General features: G+C 41.1%; 1 non-coding gene across 1 annotated transcript; it reads right to left on the bottom strand.

Annotated features, from left to right (window-relative positions):
• Positions 1-5794: 5794 nt before the first annotated feature.
• Positions 5795-5950, bottom strand: LOC137439194 (U1 spliceosomal RNA). The gene has a single exon (XR_010986870.2). It is a non-coding gene; the product is annotated as a U1 spliceosomal RNA (small nuclear RNA).
• Positions 5951-6240: the final 290 nt, after the last annotated feature.

Below are 6240 nucleotides of genomic sequence, written 5' to 3'. Positions count from 1 at the left end.
ACAACACTGCCCTCCATGGACATCCGAAAGTAAGTCGCATTTATGCTTGATTTACATCATATCCCTCCAGGTTAAAGGTGAAGGTCAAATGGCGGTCTGAAAAAAACAACTAGTTTTTTGTCATCGCTCAATTTGGCAAATGTGGATTCTCAGACAGCTTGGCCTTCCAATATGTTTTTGCAACATAATAGTGCAGCTGCACTGAAGTTGTGCACCTAATATTTGATTTGTGTCCTTGACCTACATCTTTCGGATTGTGACCTAATTAACAACAACCAAAAAAAACACATTTTTGATCACAACTTGAATAATCTTTGTCCGATTTTCATGATACGAGTTATATTGACAGATTATAATTGATGGGAACACTTTTTCTTACTCTACACTCGAATCCCTAAATGTTGACGGTCAAGGTCATATGGTGATCCAAACAAATTATGGCCATCATTGGATTTTGTGCCACTGGTAAGTAGTGGGCGAACGCCAAGTCGGGGGAGGCTTACCTTTGGCGATTGCTTTGTGATCGCAGATATCTAATTAATTAATTATTATCATTATTATTATTATTACTATGCAGTTTTGATAGGCATAACGATGCTCTGTATATAAAAAGGATAGTGCATGGACAAACAACCGTAGGTTGGCAACCATTGGACATTCTATATGGGCCTAATGGCGTCCTCCTGCATTGAAGTTCCTTGTAAGAGAACTCAAATTATTATTATAGTTATGACTATATTCCCAAAAGGCAGAGAAACGTCTTTGCTCCTCATTATACATAGCATGTGCAAGTCAAAGAGAAACTGATGAAATAAATCCTGAACTTAGTAATTTCAACAGGTTGTATACGTTTAAACACCTGACCTCTTTAAACAATGAAACTAGTGCCAACAATTTGGTGACACACACAGTATTAAACAATAAACCTTGCCAACTCCACAAAGTCTATTTCATTATGCCAGCCTGTTGCCGACTGGGCATTATGTCAACGCATCGCAGGCATCGTTAAAATGCCCAGGACAGATATACAGCCATGCCACCATGGGCTTTAATGGCACTTTTCATGAATAATGGAGCAGCGCACAAGTTGGGCAAACAACTCATCACACAACAATGAATAAAGGTGTTGTACGTCTATGAGAAACAGGAAGAACAAGAAGAAAAAGACGTAAAATGTCAAAGCCCCCATGGTTTGAGTAATTTTGCTGTAAGTTGTTAAAGGCTCGGCCGTTAAAATTCGGCAATCTTTTGGCGGATTACAAAACAAAATCTTCTGCATATGTATACTCATATATTGTCTTTGTGCCAAGTTTGAACAAAATCGGACCATGCATGTCCAGAAATGTTAGGAGACACATTTAAGTAACGAAATGGCCACCATTCGGCCATCTCGGATCTGATCTCGAAAAGAAATGACGTGCATATGTAAGCCATCATTCATTATTTGTGTGCAAAGTTTGAACAATATCGGTAAATGCATGTCCGATAAATGGTTGAGGACGTGTTCAATATCGGGCTTTTACAACTAAAATGGCCGCCAGTCTACCAGCTGGCCATCTTTGATCGCATCGCGAAGCAAAACGATTTGCATATGTATACCATCATGTATTGTCTTTGTGCCAAGTATGACCAAAATCGGTCCATACATCTCTGAGATATGGTTGCGGACGCACGCATGCACGGAAGGAAGGACGGACGGACGGATGAGACCCAATCCATAAGCCCCAGTTTTGGACCAAGCCCAACGGGGCTAAAGAAAAACCAACCAGCTATTGTCTATGTGGGTACCTAATGACCACTTGGTATTTCTCGTACAGGCGGCTCACAGGTTGTACAGAACATTGTATCAGGCAGAAAATGTAACAATCTTCAAATGCCATACGGTGAAAATTACAACGCTCCGTTGTGTGCATAAAAACAATGCACAGGTGCACCTGTCTCATACTGCAATGCATGACAACACAGGCATCCCTTAGATATGTCAATTACCTTGCTTGCGATGTCTGCAGCACTCTTCTTCAAATAGGATGGTTTTCGAGTCTGGATTTATAAAGGAGCATTGCTGTAATGTGCCCAAACTTGTAACTTTCCTCATTCTCAATGAAGATTCTGTGTGAATATAAGAAGATAAGCCTGAGAATTGGCAACATTTAAAGTCTTGCACACCTGCACACCACACCTGAAAATTTTAACACCAAACGGTTGTCATTCACAGCATTGGGAATGATGATGGAAACAAGTTAAGTGACACGCATGCACGAGTCACACACCATGAGTAATTACAACTCGATTGTGAAGGTGTAACTTGTACGAATGATTAACTGCGGGTTCCCTTGCAAGGAAGTTCAACTGAGGAGGCCATTCAAACCCAAGCAATGGTCGCCAACCGATATGGTTGTTTGTGCTCTATCCTTCTTCAAAATGTGAGCATCAAGCAAAGAAGCAGCAAGTAACATTTATAAAGTCTTTGGTGTGTATCAGTAGGGGTTCGGGTTCAAATCACCGACCTCACAGACTCAGAGGACACACGAATCATTTCGAGTCTGGTTCATTTTTAAACGGTGAAGCCGCTTCAATATTTGGCGATGCCCTTCCTTCCATCTTCCCTAGAGAAATGAAGAATAGCCTTTCTTCCCCACCGTGTTTGATTCTACAGGGTGAATGAATGAATGAATGAATGATCGTTTTAAGGCCATTTTCCCCGCTAGAGCGGGGGTTAGCCTTGCGGGCCCCATGACAATCATGGTTCCCTGTTTGAGGCAATGTTTTTTATGGCCGGATGCCCTTCCTGACGCCAACCCTTGGTCGCCTCTTACGATGCGCAGGGATACGGTGCACCTATTCTAAACCGGGGTACACACCGGGATCATTCATCCCAGCAAGCTGGTACTCAATTTGCCGACCTCGGAAGGATGACAGGCTGAGTCTACCCCCCTGGCGTTAATTCAGCGATCGACCGGGATTCGAACCCAGGATCCTAGGATCCAAAGCTGGCACACTAACCGCTAAGCCAACACCAGGGTACCATAACCACCTTTAGAGGCCATTTTTCCCCGCAAAGCGGGGGTTGGCCTTTTTCGGAAACCGTGGTTGTTGTTGTTGTTGTTTTTCGGTCCCCTTTTTGAAGCAATGTTTTACGGCCGGATGCCCTTCCTGACGCCAACCCTTTTTGCCGCCTTTAATGACAAACAGGGAATTACCAGTGAACTGGTACTCAATTAGCCGACCTCGGAAGGATGACAGGCTGAGTCAACCCCCCTGGCGTTAATTCAGCAATCGACCGGGATTCGAACCCAGGATCCTAGGATCCTAAAGCCGGCACCCTAGCCGCTAACCCAACACCAACACCAGCAAGGGTAATCCTAAAGGTTAATTCCAAAGGATAATTCGAATGGGTAATTCGAATAGGTAATTCGAATGGGTAATTCGAATGGGTAATTCTAAAGGGCAATTCTAAAGAGCAATTCTAAAGGGTAATTCTAAAGGGTAATTCTAAAGGTTCTAAAGGGTAATTCTAATGGGTTCTAAAGGGTGATACTATGGGTTCCAAAAGGTAATTCTAAAGGTTCTAAAGGGTAATTCGAAAGGGTTCTAATGGGTAATTACAAAGAGTTCTAAAGGGCAATTATAAAAGGTAATTCCAAAGGGTTCTCGAGGGTATTTCTAAAGGGTTCTAAAGGGTTCTAGTGGGTAATTCTAAATGGTTATATAGGGTAATGCTACAGGGTTCTAGAGGGTAATTCTAAAAGGTTCTAAAGGGTAATTACAAAGTTCTAAAGGGCAATTCTAAAGGGTAATTCTAAAGGGTAATTCTAAAGGGTTCCAGTGGGTAATTCTAAATGGTTATATAGGGTAATGCTATGGGGTTCTAGAGGGTAATTCTAAAAGGTTCTATAGGGTAATTACAAAGTTCTAAAGGGCAATTCTAAAGGGTAATTCTAAAGGGTTCTAAAGGGTAATGCTACAGGGTTCTAGAGGGTAATTACAAAGAGTTCTAAAGACTAATTCTAAAGGGTTCTAAAGGGTAATTATAAAGTTATAAAGGGTAATTCTAAGGAGTTATAAGGGTAATTCTGAGTTATAAGGGTAATTCTAAAGGGTAATTATAATGGGTTCTAAAGGGTAATACTAAAAGGTTCTAAAGGGTATTTTCTAAAGGGTTATTCTAAAGAGTTCTAAAAAGTAATTATAAAGGGTAATTCTAATGGGTTCTAAATGGTGATACAAGAGGGGTCTAAAGGGTAATTCCAAAAGATAATTGTAAAGGGTAATTCTAAAGGGTAATTCTAAAGGGAGTTCTAAAGGGTAGCTTCTAAAGGGTAATTCTATTAGGTTCTAAAGCCTAAATTAGGATAAATTAGGAATTAGGATTAGGATTCTAAAGGATAATTTTACAGTGTTCCAAAGGGTAATTCTAGAGGGATCGAAAGGGAAATTCGAAGGGAGTTTAAAGGGTAATTCTAAGGAGGTTTCAAGGGTAATTCTAAAAGGTACTCCTAAATGATGATACTGAACGGTTCTAAAGGGTTTTTACGGTGTAGCCCATCGGGCAGAGCCGTCTAAACAGCGTTTGTTCGTCCGTATGTATGTATGTATGTATGTATGTATGTATGTATGTATGTATGTATGTATGTATGTATGTCCCCTCAAACATAAAGCAATCAGAGCTGAGAATCTGGTCACATGTCAGGGTGATGTGATTACGTCTGATGTCATGACAGCGGTGCAGTGGCCGACTCTCCACACTCCGCCATTTTGACTCATATGCAGTTCATGCCGAACATATTGTCGAACCTGTCATATATCACAATCGCCATGCTCTACCTTTACGTTTTTCATTCAGTGTGAAACGCAAACAAACCGATTGTTAAAATGACCATCAAATATCGAACGCATTGACGTTATGTCTCTTCCAACAATACGGTATTGCCTTCCTTTCCGAAGGCCTTATGACTCACCTTCTGCTTCGGACAAATTAAGCCCACGTTTCTTTATACAGTGAAGTCGTTTCAGTAGTATCGTTTTCATAATAACAATAATAATATAGTAAATATAACCATAACACTTTAATCCCAATGTCGTGAATGGAAAGTTGATGGATTGAAGCGGTGTCACCGCGGAAGTAAGGAATTCACCTCGGTTTTTTTTTTTTTATAATATAATTTTTGCAACAATAACGTAACATTATTATTATAGTAAATCTAATCATAACACTAATCCCTTTGTAGTGACTGCAACGTTTCTGGAGGTTAAATATATATCTTTGATATATTAAAGTAGCGGCAGTTTTGTGTCCGGCCGTCATGCTACGTCATTACGTATACGATGTCATTACTGCATAAACACCGATCACTTCAAGAGCGGCAGGAATGGTCATTCCTCTTTGGGGTATATAGATTACAATCGATATATGGACGGGTCTCAAGAACGTTGGGTGTGTGTTCATTTACCAAGTTTCTTGTGGAGCGATCGCCAAGTGATTTAAGTATTCGAGCAAGCATTCCATTCAAAACCGTTAAGGAACGGCTGGCTTGGCAAGCACTAGCTAGCTGCTTGGTAAATGAGCACACCTCCAACCCTTGTGGGGTATATAATATAGATTACAGTAGATCTTCCTCAGTTTTGTTCGTAAAACTTACCTCATGGATATCGGGATTCCTCCAAATTTCTTTGTTTAATGTTATAAGTAGTATTAGCGACTGTTTAAAAAGCTAAGCATATGTGTTTGTGGTTTATAATATTTTACAAGCCTGGCTTCGCCGCTGTTAGACTTTGGTCTTGTTTTATTTTGAATCGGAGGATAGCGCAAAACAGTCCTCTACTACCACGACTTGTACGGTTGAGTTTCCCCACATTACAAGGGTTGACACACCCAGAGTGCAATGAGCAGGCTTCACCCTGAGAGTACACTGCCTTAATGATCACAGTATCTCTACCGTCAGGTAAGTATCAATCATTGAAGGAATCCCCCCACCCACAACTCCCCCCCCCCCCCCCCCCACTGCTCCCAACCCCAAAAAGTACTAATTATTTGAGCAATGAACTAGTAACGTGTATGTGAGCCTGGTGGTTTACACAAGAGCATTCATTGCACATGATGAACAGCTTCAAAGCACAGCTGCTCCGAATTTGAGCGGTCTCCCTCCACAGCCACATTTATCTCAGGTTCAAGGATGAGCTTCCACATAAATCACATGCACAAGACAGGGACGGTCGGACACACAATTTCACTTTTCGTGT

This window comes from Myxine glutinosa, chromosome 13, assembly GCF_964187855.1.
Source record: "Myxine glutinosa chromosome 13, kmMyxGlut1.1, whole genome shotgun sequence".
Taxonomy (NCBI): Eukaryota; Metazoa; Chordata; class Myxini; order Myxiniformes; family Myxinidae; genus Myxine; species Myxine glutinosa.
The sequence above is the reverse complement of the archived record's forward strand: the minus strand, read 5'-3'. Positions and strand labels throughout refer to the sequence as shown.